This window comes from Marmota monax, unplaced genomic scaffold (genome assembly GCF_021218885.2).
Source record: "Marmota monax isolate L192 unplaced genomic scaffold, Marmota_monax_Labrador192_F-V1.1 WCK01_AAM20220418_F8-fsc00034, whole genome shotgun sequence".
In the NCBI taxonomy this organism is placed as follows: Eukaryota; Metazoa; Chordata; class Mammalia; order Rodentia; family Sciuridae; genus Marmota; species Marmota monax.
In genome coordinates, this window is record NW_026693934.1 from 7,114,103 (window position 1) to 7,130,559 (window position 16,457).

The window sequence follows — 16,457 nt, forward strand, 5'->3', positions numbered from 1 at the left end:
GAGCTGTGCTCTCCACATCTTGCCTAAAAAGTCCACTTTCAGAGCATCAAGAAACCCATTTGATCAGATAAGGGAGACCCACTTAGGGAATTCAAGATCAGTGATTTCTCTTAAGCAAGGAAAAATAAAATAACAGCAAAGAGCTCTCCTGTGTTTTTTTGTTTTTGTTTTTTCTAACAACAAAGTCAGAAGAAAATATCCCTAACCAGCTGTGTATTTAATCTAAAGGTGTCAACTTTACAGAATTGCACCTTGGGCTGTCTTCACTTCCTTAAAAGTTGTTTCTCCTTTTAAAGAACACAGAGTGGCCCTGTCACCCAGTTTCATCTTCAGATGCCTCAACATCCAGGATTTTAAGAGGTAGCAAAAAAATAGGAGTGATGGATGAATGAATAAATAAAATGGGGCATATGTATACAATGAACCATTCAGGCTGGGCAATTTAGCAATACACTGTCTCAAAATAAAAAGGGCTGGGAGGGGAGGTAGCTCAGTGGTAGAGCACCCTTGGGCTCCATCCCTACGACCACACACAGAAAAGGGGGAAGTGAACCTTGAAAATATAAAATACTATTAAACAATAAAAACAAGGCATAAAAGGTCACAAAAGGTCACAGATTATATGACATATCCAGAATAGTTAAATACACAGAGACAGAAAGTTAGATGAGTGGTTCCCAGGGGCTATAGGAGGAGAGAATAGGAAGAGACTGTTTGTTAGGTATGAGATTTCTTTTTCAAATAACAGAAACACTTGGGACCTAGATAGAAGTTGCACAGCATTGTGAATCTACCAAATGTCAATTGAATCATACTTGTTTGTTTGTTTTTGTTTGTTGGTTTACAGTACTAGGGATTGAACCCAGGGGTGCTCTACCACTGACATCTCACCCCTTCTCATTTTTCATATTGAGACAGGGCCTCACTAATTTGCCCAGGCTAGCCAGAACTTGTGATCCTCCTGCCTCAGCCTCCCAGTCTCTGGGATTACAGGCATGCCCCCACTGTACCTAGCTTCCTACACTTTGAGTTTGGGTCATGAGTGTTCTAGCAAAACATAAAATATATATAAAGAATATTAAAAAAATAAAGTGACAAATCAGGCAGCTACTTTCTCCCTGTAGACGAGCTGGACCTGACTGGATGTTTTCAAAATAATTCATAAAAATTTCCAATTTAACAGAACATGCCTCCATAAGAAAGGTAAGGCATACTCAAGCTTCTGTTAATGTCTGACCAGAAACCTCAGACAAGTTCAGAGCAGCCTCACTTGGAGGGAGCCGAGGATCATTTGTCTGGGTTATATCAACTCTTGACCCAGAACTGAAACTGCCCTGAGAACTGGTATCAGAGTGTGAGCGGGGGAAGTCTTTGAATAACTCCTTCCTCCCACAGTGCTTCTCTCTGAAGTGCTCTCAGGTCAGGTCTGGTTTGTGAGCTGGCCTCAGTCTGGAAGACCTAGTTAACACAACTTGAGAGAATTGCCTGCTGGGCCTCCTGGAGACGTTCATCCTGGTTGGGAGTATGACTGAGGACAGTAGGTGGGCAGGGGAGGGGGTAGGTAATATGAGTTGAGACAGAGGACAAAGATTTTTGGCTTAAACTGCTCCTGATCCTCAGGAGCTAGTGTTCTAACCAGGGCTTTGAGAAGTTCCTCCTTTTTGAATGCAACTGGGTAGGTTTTACCAGTCTGGTTGGTCCATACCCTGGATCCCACCCCTTCCTCTTCCTGAATCCCCTGGACTCAGGGATTGTTGCTCTGTGGCCTTTCCCATGCACTCCTATGTTGATGTGTGAGGTGGGAAGTGTACACCAGACCCAAAGCTAAGGGTCACCCACCTCCTGGCTATTCTGTGTCTTTGCTTCCGATAGAACCATTATCTCCTGAACTCACCCGTGGGTTTTATCAGCTCAGGACTATCAGTACAACGCCTGAATTAGAATTTCAGGCTTTATAATGGAGATTGGACTTCTCATCAACCATCTCTCTGACCTCCCCACTGGATTTCTCTGTCCCACTGAGGGCAGAACCTGGGTCTTGTAAAAAGTTCTCCTTTTCACTGCACCCAGCACACAGTAGACCCAGAAAGGTCATTGCTAAATGATTAAATGAGTGAAATTCAAAAACTGAGTTCATAGAAAGCACTGGAAAAGGCATGAAGAATGAGCATGAGAGGACATCCTGATCTATTAGAAAGGCCAAAGAGAGAGCGGCTGTGCAATAGGGCAGATGCCAGAAAACAGGTTTATGTCAAAGGCTCTGGTAGCATAGATGAGAGAAGAGTGACTCTAGGAAGGGCTGGACTCATAGAATGGGGGAAGACGGAGTTGGGAACCAGAGAGGAGAGCCAAATATGGACCTGAAGGATGAGGAGGATTTTGTGCAGAACAGAGGGATGGAGGTCATTTTATAAACAACTCAGTCATCAATTTCCCATCCACTGAGTCCTTTAGGCAGGTGGCTTTTCATTTGTTTCCCTTTCATCAGCTTTCTGCCCTTTATTTTTCTCTTTGAAATGTTCAAGTGACTTTCTCCAATGGGTATTTTATTATCCCCATGGTTTAAATGATTAGAAAAAAAATAAAAGAAAGTTAAATGGGATCTTCATTCTAAATATACATTTAAAAAATAGAGAATATCCCTTCTAAAAGTTGTGGATTTCTTTTACATTCTGTTTTGGTCTCAGGAGACAGCATGTGTACCTGGTTTCATGCACTCAGGGCCCATCTTTTCACTCTATACAAAACTGAGGCAACAGCCTTGCAGGAATTCTCTGACCTTATCTTGTCTTGGCTCCTCAGGGATCTCAGGACTTCTCTGCTTCCACCATATGGGAGGCCACATAATCCTAAAACAGGCTGAAGTGCGGAAGTGGAAGGAATAAACATCTTATGGGGGGAACCTTGACTGATGGAGAAAGGGAGACAGTGGATGCACTGGATAAATACTTCTTTCTTGTGTCTCCTAAGTGAAGATCCTGAGGCACATGCTACACTCTGGGATCCCACTAGGATCAAACTCTGGTCTCCAAAAGAAATGATCCAGCTTACTAATCTCCCACTTGTCTATTGGTATACTCTTTCTAGTTGTTGATACCTCTTCTTTGGAGTCACTTCCTAATCAACAAGTTGGATGCACCAACCCTTATCACTCAGGCTCACACTTTGGGAGAAAACTCAGGTTAAGATATCAGATACCAAAAGTGGCCTTCTAAAGCAGACCTGTAAAATAAGATTTTGGAATTGAATCAACCGCTGGTCAGAGAGCAATAAGGAACTCCTTGCTGGTAGTAAATAAGACTGTAATAAACTCTGGCATGTAATAATACCATGTTTACAAGACTCTCATTGATGATCAACATGGATGAAGTACAGGTGGAATGGGAAGCACTGGCATATATGGTAGCCATTGAATGGTAGGGGCAATGATCATTTTAAGAATTATAGAGTCAATGCCTCTAGACACTTTGAAAAAAAAGAAAAGGAGAAGCTCAAGTTAGCCAACTATCAATTCTAAGACAAGTCTGTGAAAGTAAAAAATGACTTCTTGTTAGCACTTAAGACAGACGACATGGCTTGTCACAGCCAGATGGCAGGCTGTGCTGAAAATCAGACCCAGAATTTAATAACGTTATCAGAGCCACAAAGAAGACTGAATGCACAGCCTCAATACTTTCCATTGCCAAATTGAAAATCCTGATAGTGAAAGAGTGGGATCCAGAGACCCAAATGGGGATATTTACATGGATGAGCCTGAGATCTTGGGACACTCAAAATCCTCTTAATCTTCACACTTTCAAAAGACTTCCTCTCCCTTCTAGAAGAAAGAAGCTTTATTCAACTGAAACAGCAATGAGAACTCACCTGAGGCAGGTACACTGTAAAATAATGCTTGTTTTCCTCAACACTACCTTGCCTCCCCTTATTACCTCAAAACCAAAAACTAGAGTCAGTTTACAACACAACTGAGGTAAGAAAATATGGTCCCTGCAATGGAAGGAAATAACATATACAACCAAAGCATTATGAGTTCTGGCTGTGTGCACTAGCAGGCACTGGGGAAGCACACCAGGGTGGCTCTTGAGGGTTGAACACAAAGCTGAAGAAGGTAGAATTCTACTGTCACCAAAGCCTTGTCTGATGAATCTGGTTTCACATCTTGGCATGATCCCTTGGAACCAGTCCTAATTGTCTGGGAGGATGACTCCTGAAAGTATGGACACAATGATGGGATTCAAATGCAGTAGAGATGCAATAGGAAGAGTTTTCAAATGTCACAGGATTTACACATTAAGAACTATTCCCAAGTTGGGGTTGTTGCTCAGCGGTAGAGCACTTACCTGGCATGTGTGAGGCATTGGGTTTAATTCTCAGCACCACATATAAATAAATAAATTAATTAATTAAAGGTCCATCAACAACTAAAAAAAAAAAAAAGAAGAAGAACTATTCCCAAGACCTTAAGTAAGTGGAAATGTAGCATTTGTTGTTTTCTCCTTGTGTCATGGATTTGACTGCTTTGGGAAAGAAAGGGAGGGTTCCCAGATTTAACAGGAAAAAAAAAAAAAAACAGAGGGGACATGATCACTTATAGAGGGAAAACAAGAAACTTTTGAAGCAATGCCATTAATGTCATCTATGAAACAAGCCAGTATTTCACAAAGCACTCACATCAAGCCAAACAAAAACATGAGCAATCCCATGTAAACTAGGCAGATTCTGTGAGATGACCAATACAACACAGTCTTCTGAAAACTTCATGCACATCTCTCTTTCACTCTGGCTCTTTCTGCCTTAAAAAAAGTTTAGGATCCCATTCATCCCCTCTCCTGATTAAAGATATCTGTGAGCTCATAGATTCCATTGTTCTGTCACTAAAACAAACTTAGAATATTCCAACCCACAGTTCTCAGACATGAATTATATAGAATGAGTTATGGAACTTTGAGAAAATGTAAGGTTCTAGATCTAAAACCTGGAGATCCTACTGTAGTAAATTTGGGAGGTGGGGTTCCATTCAAATGATTCAAATGATCAAATAGGTTTGGAAACTGAGTCTTCAATCTTTGACTATAAAGCCTCAAAGTTAATTAATTTTATAAATTATGTTACACATAGTACACACTCATGCAAATAATTTGAAGAAGGGTAAAAGCCAATGGATTCAGGATGGAGGAAAAAGATAGTTTGTGTTACTCTTAGTCTAAGTTTCTCCAAATTCAGAGCTTACAACATGGACTGGCTATATATAGAAATTTTATCTCAGGAATTTATTCAAAAAAACACAAGTGAGCAACTAGGAAGAGTAAAACAGAGAGAAACAGAATGACTCTATAAGATGCATTTCTAAGCCATTCATCACTGGGAATGCCAGAGAGTTGATCCCACTTGGAACTTTCTGAGGATCTGAATAAAATGTAACTTAGAAATGTCCAAAGAAAAATATGGAAGCACTTATCCATAAGCATCCTTAGTCAAGAGTTTCCCCTCAAATTTCTAGAATTCTAATGTGTCCGAACATCTTTCATATAGTAGCAGAGAAACCCAGGACAGAAAGCAAGAGAAATGAGGAACAGTTGAAGAAAACTGCTTTCAGGATATATCTGTACAGACTTGTGGCCACAGCTGTGTTGAAATTAAAAGGGGACCAAGGTGACGTAAAACAGGGCATGTCCTCTGTCTTATACTATCCACCCTTTACACTGCCCAGTTCTGCTCAAACCTTACTTTAAGTAACAACTATCACAGAACCTTCAAGTGGTAACCAGCTAAAACTTCTATGAAAACCCTAAAACACTAGTTTTAGTGACACAAATACTGCTCTCTGCTGATGTAGCTGATCCTAAGACTTTATTATTATTTTTTCATGTTTCTTCTCCATCACGTTTTAGATCTCCCTCATCCACAGCCAAACCTTTATGCCTAAAGGAAAAAACCCTCTGTTGCTTTCCTGTTTAGGGACTATTGTTCCTGCACTTGCCCTTTTATAGTTGCATTGGGCTTTGAAAATTCCCAGAGACACCCCATGGAATCCCTTTGGTTCAAAACATAGCCCCTTCTTGTCCCCAAGTAGTAGCAATTCTGTTTCTTCAGGATAATCGTGGTCAATGGTCAGTCAGTCTTGGCCAAGTGGTCAAGGCTAAATTGGAGTGGGTGGTAGTCAGACTTCAGATTGGAAATATCTGTGCTGGATCCTCTGCTGTAAATTCCTTTTCACGGGAACCAGAACTTCTAATCCAGCAGAGCTTGAGTTTTCAAAGAAAAGAAATATGAATTCTACAAGCACATCACTATGACGGTTGATATACCAGTCCAACTTCTACCTCTTGATTCCTGGATCCATGTAATCTAGCTGAGGACTAGACACAGAAAGCAAAAGCAATACAACAATGCTACTAGCTCAATGTCTTATTAACTTCTAAACCATTGCATGACTTTAAAGCATATTATAAACAGGGCTATTATAAATATCCAGCCATATGAACACAGTGCTCAAGAATGTGTATAAATATTAAAGACCAGGGGAAATAGTTCTTGGTTCCACAATATGAAAATAAAATCAAAATAAATGTTTAATGAGATGTCTATAAATATGACAAAGATGAGGTGACACTAATTGTTAATTTTAATATTTATAAAAATGTAACTACATTTGAAAATAATTCATAGGTTAGATTTTTTTTCTCTCTTTAGAAGACTTTCTAACTTATACATGAATCATGGCCATACAATTATAGCCAGTTACAAATAAATGTTACAAGTAACAAAATAAATGATAATCTTAAAATCCAACTCATAAAAATCCATAAAAGTATATGTGTGATTGTATAATGTTAAGTGTAGGTACTTTGTAATATGTATGATTTGATATAAGTGAGGATTTCTGGAAATAGTAATTTGGTCCATAAAAATCTTTGTTTATAAATATCATCTTGATCCTACTTTTCCTGATTATGTAAATAGCTCTAAGTTATACATATGCTCACTTAATAGGGAAATATCTTTGAAAATATCTTTGACTCTTCCATGTAAAATTCAAACATACCTGTTAATATGTGTTGCTAGAATTTAAATGTGTAACAGTCTTATGGGAAATAATTGACTAATATGCTTCACTTATTCCTTCTGAAGAAATGCACTCTAATATACATTCAATGAAAGTTCTATCCAAGGGCAAAACTGGCCCATAAAGTTTTAACACTGGGTAATACTGATTAGAAATTCAAGTTGCTGGACTTCAATTCAACTTTGAACTGTTTAATCCAAAAGGAACAATTGGTCTTGCCTTATATTATCATAAATTATCATCTTTTTCAGATCATTTCCTAGTTCTCTCAGGAGTAATAGCCAGTTGGGAGCGTATTCATTTACAAAAGGATTATGAAAATTCAATAGTTTAAAATTTAACAGGCCAACCTGGCAGACTTGTCAGAGATGAATGATGCTTTGAGAGAATAAAATGATAAAAGGCATCATGGCAAAGATGCTGCCCCAAATATCTCTGTTTACTAAAACTCACAGAAGGATGGTGCTATTTCCCTTTGGAGAAATCCTTATAAGAAACCAATACTTTATTTTGTTTAACTATGGAAATCACAATACCAACTCATTTGCCCAGGCCACAGCTCCCTCCTGAGAATGGACTCCAGGTTGCACAGCAAAATTTCTCCCTTTCCTTCATTCTGTGGCATTTCACAGCCTCAGTGGCAATGCTGAAGTGCTGTAGTCATTTTTACAAATAAACCACCAGCAAAGACACCAGCAAATGACATAGCACATCTTGGTGTGAAGACTGTGGAAAGGGTGGTATCATTTCAATACCATCTTGATTGCTTTTACGCCAATGTATTTCCTGTCGCTGAATCTTCTATGCAAAATATGACCTTAAATTAGGCTAACCAGTATCAGCTCAGAACTCTGTGGTTTTTCTTGAGTAATATGCATTATTTTGAAAGTTGGGAAGAAAGACAAGAGGATTTATCCAGCTGAGGCTTATGAGAGTTTGAAATACATTTCTCTTGAGGTCTTCCGTAGGGAACAATATAGTCTGATGCCAGTAGCCTCACTACTTAACCTTCTAAACACCCGGGCAGATGTGCTGCTTCTCTGTTACCATCCTGTCTTCAAGAGATGTTCCAGCTTCACGCCTGTACTCCTCATCTTCATTGTGCATGCTCACCTCTGCCCCCGCCACCCAGGGACTCTGTTTATGAAGCCATCTGGCTAGTCTCTGAAAGTTACAGCTCTGATCCTAGCTACCAGCAGCTCACTCTGCATACAAAAGAAAAGCAGCTCTCTTTTGTAAGTTAGTGAAACCAGCAAGGGCCAGTAACTTTGGAACGTTGAGATTTGACAATAAATGAAACAGGAAGACAGGTAAAGATCTTTTTATCCAACTTTCTCCTCCATCCAAAACTATAACCTATCCTCTTTTATATCAGTACTAATGACAGAAATCATTCAGAAAAGTGACTGAATACACTGACAATGCCAGAGAGCCACTGAACCTCTTACTAGTGTTTTAAGAACCACTAAAGCCTACAGTGAGTTCTCCTAACACATAATTCTGCCAAATTGTAGAACCGAGCTCTACACAGATTTAGAGAAACTATCTCATAAATCCTGGCAAAGTTTGCAAATAAAAAGTGTGTGTATTATGTCAGAATTTTGTCAGTGTTTACATTTCATAAAAGGAGATTGCAAAGCACTGGAGGAGGGAGAGAAGTCAGAGATCTAAAGATCTCCTGGATCCAGATTCAGGCTGTCTGAGGTGGCTACTTTCGGCACCCTCCTGGTGAAACCCAGCTACCCACACAAAGTCAGAACAGATTTGACAAGGGTTTACCAAGTATCTTGAGGAACTTCTGTGGCCACTAACTGTTGTCTGAAGATATGTGCCTGAGGTTTTTCGTACCACGCCAGCAGACCTGCAGTCAGAACTTCTTGGGGAATGCACGGCAGTGGCCCTCAGTCAGCCCAGCCTGGGGATTTCCAGGGCTGAGTGATGAATAAATGATATTCCTGATGACATTCTCCCATGTTGTTTGAGAAGCCTAAGAGTTCTCTTCTGGTCATGTAAACAGCCCCATAGCAGCATCTGTGGAGATGCCTGTCCTTGGCCCCAGCTCTCATTTCAATCCCCCCATAGAAAGTTGAAACAGGAGGGGAAGAGGAATAGAGAAAACAGCTCTTGACGGGAAGTTTACCATTTAGCTGACTCTGATTTTGAACTTCAACTGCCTTAGCTTTAAAATGGGGTATAGCAGATGCCGATCAACAGATGAATGGATAAAGAAAACGTGGTATATATATATACAGTGGAGTTTTACTCGGCCATAAGAAGAATAAAATTATGGTATTTGCAGGTAAATGGAGGGAATAAGAAAACATCATGCTAAGTGAAATCAGCCAGATGCAGAAAGTCAAGGGTTGAATGTTTTCTCTTACATGTGAAAACTAGAGCAAAACAAGAGGGGAAAGAGGCAAGGAAAGATCCCATGAAAACAGAAGAGTGGGGCTGGGATTGTGACTCAGTGGTAGAATGCTCCCCTAGTACATATGAGGCCCTGGGTTTGATCCTTAGCACCACATAAAAATAAACAAAATAAAGATATTGTGTCCAACTACAACTAAAAAATAAATATTAAAAAAAAAAACAGAAGAGTGACCAGTGGAGTAGAAGAAGGTGATTGAGGAAGGAGGGAGAAAGGGTAGAAAAAAGGGAAGAATCTTGCAATGAAACCGACCAAACTCCTTTGTACATATACGAATATGCCACAGTGAATTTCACCTTTATGTATATCTATAATACACTAATTTAAAAAAAACTATAAATAAATAGAAGGAGGATCAATAGAGTAGAGAAAAGGGAATGGGGAAAGGTGGCGGGTAGGGAAAGGGGAAACACTGGGGAGTGAAGTGGAACAAATTATATTCCCTGCTTGTATAATCATGTCAAATGAACCCCGGTGGTGTATAACTATAATTCACTAATAGGAATATTTTTAAAAAATTAAAAACATTATATATAAGACTTGAAAATAAGGTTAAGAAAATGTCCCAGGAAGTACAAAAAATAATAAAAGAGATGAAATGGTAGAAAAATCATACAAAATTAAGAACAGGTCCAGGAGATCCCAAATCTCAAAAATGGAAATTCTAAGGAGACAGAACAAAGTAGAAAAAAATAAGCTGTCAAAGTTTACCTGTAAACTCTGTAAAAATTTACCTGAATACAGAGAATCAACACAGATCTGTACCAAGGTATATTGTGAAATTGCAGAATACTAAAGACAAAGGTGAAATCTTACCCCCTTCTAAAAAGAAGATAAGAAAAAGCACCTGTCATACAAAGGATCAGGGATCAAAACAGCACTGGACTTCTTAATTACACAATTAAAACTAGAAAAAGAAAACTCAATGCTTTAAGAATTCTGAAGGAAAATAATTTCTAAGCTAGAATTAAATTAGTTGTGAGGGTCAAATATACATCTTATGTTTCTTTCTTAAGAAGGTACTGGAGAGTGTTTTCTACCAAAATGACAGAGTAAACCAAAAAAAGATGAAGATATGGGATCCAAGAAAAATAAATTTTAAAAAATCCAAAAAATATCAAATAGTTTCCCCAGATAATGAAAAAGGGAAATTCTGGGATAAAAATTATGTAACAGAGATAGAACTAAGGAAACTCCAAAGGTAAAATACTATTCTTCTTTGATTGGCTCTCATCCATGTGAATAGTGAGAATTAATCATCAATAAAGGGGTATTTTTATTTATAGTAAGTATTCTTATTTATTTAAATATTCTTATTTTTGTGATTTAACAAATCTTATCATTAAAGCAAGTGGGTCAGATGCTGAATGAATGAATACTTGCTAACTTAATACTATAAATATCCATTAAATAAATGATTTCCAAGTTTTTAAATGACACCAGTACTTATTTGTGAGAATTGAGACCTTAACACTGAATCACTAACCAAGAACAGCCTAAGGGGTAGGTTGCCAAGCCTAAACCCTTACACAAATAGAGTTCTCTCTCAAGGCAAAGGCCTAAACCTGTCTTTCCTGCAATCGTTGTAACAAATTCTGTTTTGTATATAATCAGTCCCTCTTTTGCCTCCATTCTTTTTACCCCAAAGAGTACTTTTTTAAGTTCTTATGATCTTTTTAAAATATAATCTTTGATATGCCAAGAGATATATTGAAGATTATATTTGTTATAAAGTAATCCAAGACTAGAAAATTACCAATAACTTTCATCTGACTCGACTATCTTATCTACCTGTCTCCCATATTTATCATGCCCTTACCTTTTTGTCATAGTTTTATCACATTATTCTTAAATAAGATTATTATTTCATTTTGCTTGTTTTAAAAAATAGTAAAATAAAAATGAGAATAGCAATCTCTACATAGCTGGTTTTGAGAAGTGAAAATATATAAAAGGGCTTCAACAATGTAAAAAGCACAAAGCAAATAGAAGATGTCACCCACAAGGCTCAGTTTTGTTACAATTAGTGATCTAAGTGCCTATGAATGTAATTGCTAAAGTCCCTTCTGAAAATTCAGTGACTGTGTTTTCTGTACCCAAGTACCTGGAATTTGTTCTTCCAGTTGTAATTTAAGTGACATTCCATCCCAACTTCTCTTCTCCTGTTTTAGTAGTCTCGGATTTACTTTAGAATTTTCCCTCTAAGCATCCTGGCTTTGAAGATGAAATGTGACTCTGGCAGAATTTCAGGCAGCTCTGTTCCTCTTTCTCAAGTTTTAATTCCATGAACAGGAATACTGAGTACCCTACAATGCGAACTGTGCTAGGGTCTTAACAAACACATCCCATATGACTGGGACAGCTAGAATCTGCTTTCTTATTGGCAGAGCTAGGCATGCCCAACCTCCCTTTAATAGCATTTTTGTTAGAGTTGACTGTCACAATTAAAACTGTAAACCAGCAGGGCACGGTAGCACATGTCTATAATCCCAGTGGCTCAGGAGGCTGAGGCAGGAGGATTATGAGTTCAAAGCCAGCCTCAGCAAAAGCGAGGCACTAAACAACTCAGTGAGACCTTGTCTCTAAATAAAATGCAAAATAGGGCTAGGGATGTGTCTAAGTGGCTGGGTGCCCCTGAGTTCAATCCCCAGTACCCCCCACCAAAAACAAAACAAAACAAACAAACAAAAAAAAAACTGTAAACCAAACATGGTCACCTCAACTCCAGAGAGATCTAACTAGCTCTGTGGGAAAGAGTTTCCAGCTTGCGTGTTGAGCAAATTGAAGTTGAGCAGAACTTCATCCAGTCAACCCTGAAAGTATGGAAGGAGTAGTAATGCTCAAGAAGGGAAAGGGAATTGGCAAAAAGGCCTTGAAGCTTTTAAACTGCCAAGCTTGGAACTGCCTTGACACAAGGTGTCACTCCTAGCCAGGTGACCTTGTCCCCCCAAGGCAGCCCATCTGCATGCCTCTGCTCTTGCTGTGCCTGCCTTTGCAGAATTGCCTCCTGTCCTCTTTTCAGCTCTTCAACTGGTCATACAATAATATTTCCTGGATGCAGTTTATGGTGCAGCATTGAGTGATGTATTATTGTGTGTCTATATAGATAGACAAGATATAATCAATGTCCTCAGGGAGCTTAGTCCCCAGTAAGAGAGATGGGGCATTTGCCCAAGAAATTCCAGTAGCAAATATTGAGTGCAAATGGGATGGAGGCCTGATGGAATGGCCAGGGAGTATCAGGAGAGATTCCTTGTGGCTAGAAGGACGGAGGAGGTAATGGCAGACTTTGAGGGTTTCAAGAGACTGAGATTGGCTTGAAATGATGTGTAGAGAGGGATTAGTGGGAATGGGCCTGCAGGCCTGGCAGGTCTGAGAAAGGATCTGAAGAAACAGTGACAAGGAAGAAAACCAACTTCTACTTTGCACTGACCATGTGTAAGTACTTATGTTTTCATATAATCTTTACCACCACTTCAATAAGTTTTACTATTTCTATTTTGTGGGAGAATAAGCAGAACTTTAAAGAGATTGTAATTTGCTTTAGGTCTCAATAGTTAGTGTGTGGCAAACCCAGGACTTTTAGCTAATTCTGCTCAATTCCAAAAACGTGTCGACTTTCTCTATCCTAAGTTGACTTCCAGGGCATAAGCTTGATAAAGCAGATTATGTTTATGTCCTTGAAGGCAAAAAGAACTTGGATTTTTCCTTCCTCTTTGTCTAATTAAAGCCTCTCTGGGCCCAGTTCAAACCCTGCCCTTTCCACTAAGCCTTTACTGAATATTCCAGGCCCCTTGATATTCTAGATACTGTTGGCAGAGTCTGCTGCCATGCAACATCCCTTCCAGCATGCTTGATGTGAGTTTACCATGAATCCTCCATAAAGATGCAAGTTCTTAAAGGAGGAAAGTTGATCTTGCCTTTCTTCCTTACCCCTGTGGAATCAACTGTCTCTTTTTGGCATTCCCCAATTCTCCAAGGCCTCAACACAGACATTCGCCTTTCTGAAGTTTCTCTCTGCAAGGAAGTCACAAGGTAACACATCTTGCTTTGCTCAAAGCAGCCACTCGGTCAGCCACTGGGACACAACTGGCCACACTGAGTCATGCACCCTGGAAATGGATTATGGAATTTTTACAGACCTAGAGAGCTGCGCCTCCCTCGCTATCTCAGTGTGTAAGGAGAAGCTCCCAGCCTGAAAGGAGACAGACACTGCTACGTGTGGCTCCAGCTCCCACACAGAAAGACCTGCAGATGGTACCCAGCAACAGACTGAGTATAAATTCAGAGATGCCTGAATTTAGTGCCCCAATGGATGTGTCAAAGGGAGGAAGCAGCCTTACCTGCCCACTGGTGTGGATTTGATGGCTCTGATCTTTTCCAGACCATTTAACACTTCCACTCATGTAATGGTTGATTTTCCAGGTCACAAATTTCACGGTCATACTCACTACTTACAGGATAACCATTGATTATTTAATTGCAAGGTAAGTACCATGGAAAAGATGGGAAAATCACATGGTAAACAATTATAGTTTAAGAGCCTGATTATTGTTGAGTCTGCCTGGCTACCAGTTAAATAAATTTAACTTATTTTAAAAGTTCAATTTAATCCTAGAAAAATCACCATCTATCAAAATCTATCTCCCTTTTAATAACATAAATATATTATCTTTTTTAAATTTTTCCCAAATCCTACCTTCCAGTGTAACAAACACGGGGGAAAAAAACAGCATTAGGGGCATACAAACCTGGCGAACTATCCTGGTCCATCATTTACAAGTGATGATACTTCAGGCAAGATGCTGCTAAGCCTCTAAGCCTTCATTTCTCACCTGTCAGGTGGTGTAAAAATGCCTACTTCATGGAAACATTGTTAGCAATAAATAAGATCATTTCTGTAATGCCCCTGTGCCAGTAACTGTAAGTACTCATATGGAGCTTCATCTATGCCAGCCTGCTTTAAGCACTTAATGTATTAACTCAGCCTAAACAACAACCCACCCCCCCACCCCACCCCCCCACCCCCCGCCTTACAGAACAACTGTCCTCATCTCCATGTTGTAAAAAAGAAACTGAGATGCAGGTTAAATAACTTGCCCAAAGTCAACAGCTAGCAAGTGTCCAGGCCCTATCCTCTCCATTAGACTGGCCCACAGACAGTGAAGTCATTGACACTTAGAAGGCTCTGTGCAATGGGGCGAGTTCCTAGAAAAAGTAAGAGGGTCAGATGTTAGGTTTAAAGAATGGGGGAGGCAAACGAAGATACCCCGAGCATCCCTGCCTCCTGGCATTCTTGACCTTAGTATCCTTGCCTTGAGTATGGGCTGGACTAGTGATCCAAGTCTAAAATAGAATACAACAAAAGTGACAAGACATCACTACCAAGACTAGGTTGCAAGAAGATTGTGGTTTCCATCTTGCTTAGCCTCTCTCACTCTCACTTGCTCACTCAGGCCAACTACCTTGTTGTGGGCTGCACCATGGAGAGGCAAGGAACTGAGGTCTCCGGTGAACAGCCAGCAGGAAGCTGAGTTTTGCCAACAGCCAGCCCAGTCAACATGGAAGTGGATGCTCTCCAAACCAGACCTCAAAAAAGAATGTTGGGAAGTCTCAGAACTCCGTAGGTTTCAATTGTTCCATCTGTAAAATACCTAGCTGAGCAAGCCCAAGGACTGTAGAGATTGTCCAGCAGAGATACTTCCCTGTTCTAAACTCTACATTTCTCTGTGATCTTGTTCAGACTGAGTTATGACAACTCTTACTGTGGTTCTCAAGTTTTAGGCTTTAAGACCTCTGTTTTTACAAGTTTTAAGATCCTATAGAGCTTTTGTTCCTAGTGAAATGGAGATATCATCCTTTACTGTATTCAAAATTAAAATGAAAAAATTTTAAAAATTCACTTATATTAGCCCATTCAAAAATAATAAGCTTATAACATGTTATCATAAAAATATAATTTTATGGAAAGCAGACACATCCCCCCCCAAAAAAATGGGAAGGGGGCAATGTTTTATATTTTTGGCAAACATCTTTAATGTCTGACAACTTGCTTCTCAGAGCTGCTTCTGCATTTGTTTCTGTTGCTACACCTCGTGCCATGTAGTTTTCTGGAACCTCCTCAGTATAGTGGAGAGAATGACAGTGGAAAGAGAAGGCGGTGCCTTAGTATTATTATGAAAACAGTTTTGACCTGAAAGGTTTCTGGAACCCCCAGGGTCCCCAGATCACATTTTGAAAATTGCCTGCTCTGAATACAACAGTTACTAATAGGGCATTATGTAAAAATGTGGATGTGTAACCGATGTGATTCTGCAATCTGTATTTGGGGTAAAATTGGGAGTTCATAACCAACTTGAATCTAATGTATGAAATATGATATGTCAAGCGCTTTATAATGTTTTGAACAACCAATAAAAAAAATTAAAAATAAATAAAATAAATAAAATTTAAAAAAAAAGAAAATTGCCTGCTCTATTGGTTCTTATTGGAAATGTTAAGATTTCTTCTCAAAACTTGTGCCTACCCACTACCAACAACAAGAAACACACACCACACACACACACACACACACACACACAATGGCAGTTTCCATATTCTACTTTCCTAAAGCCTCTGGAAAAGAGCAAAGTAAAAGATTAAACCTGAGCAGACCCTCTGCAAACACATCACTCCTCAAATTAGGGTGTCAGCTCATCCTCCCAAGTGGCAACTTCCTGCTCATCTACTCTGAACCCAATGAAAGTAACAGAGGGTATGCACCCTGCTTCTTCAAACAGGTGAAGAGTTGAGGAGTTTCAAATGTTGCTTGCCTTTGAAGCTTTGGTTTCAAAAACAAATGCTTGGAGGACATGAGCAATGAACAGAACTGCTAGCAAACCCCTGATCCAACAAAGTAACAGGGACCCTCTTAAATCCCTGACAGCATCCAATCAGGAAGCAGCCTAACTGGGGACAAAGGCA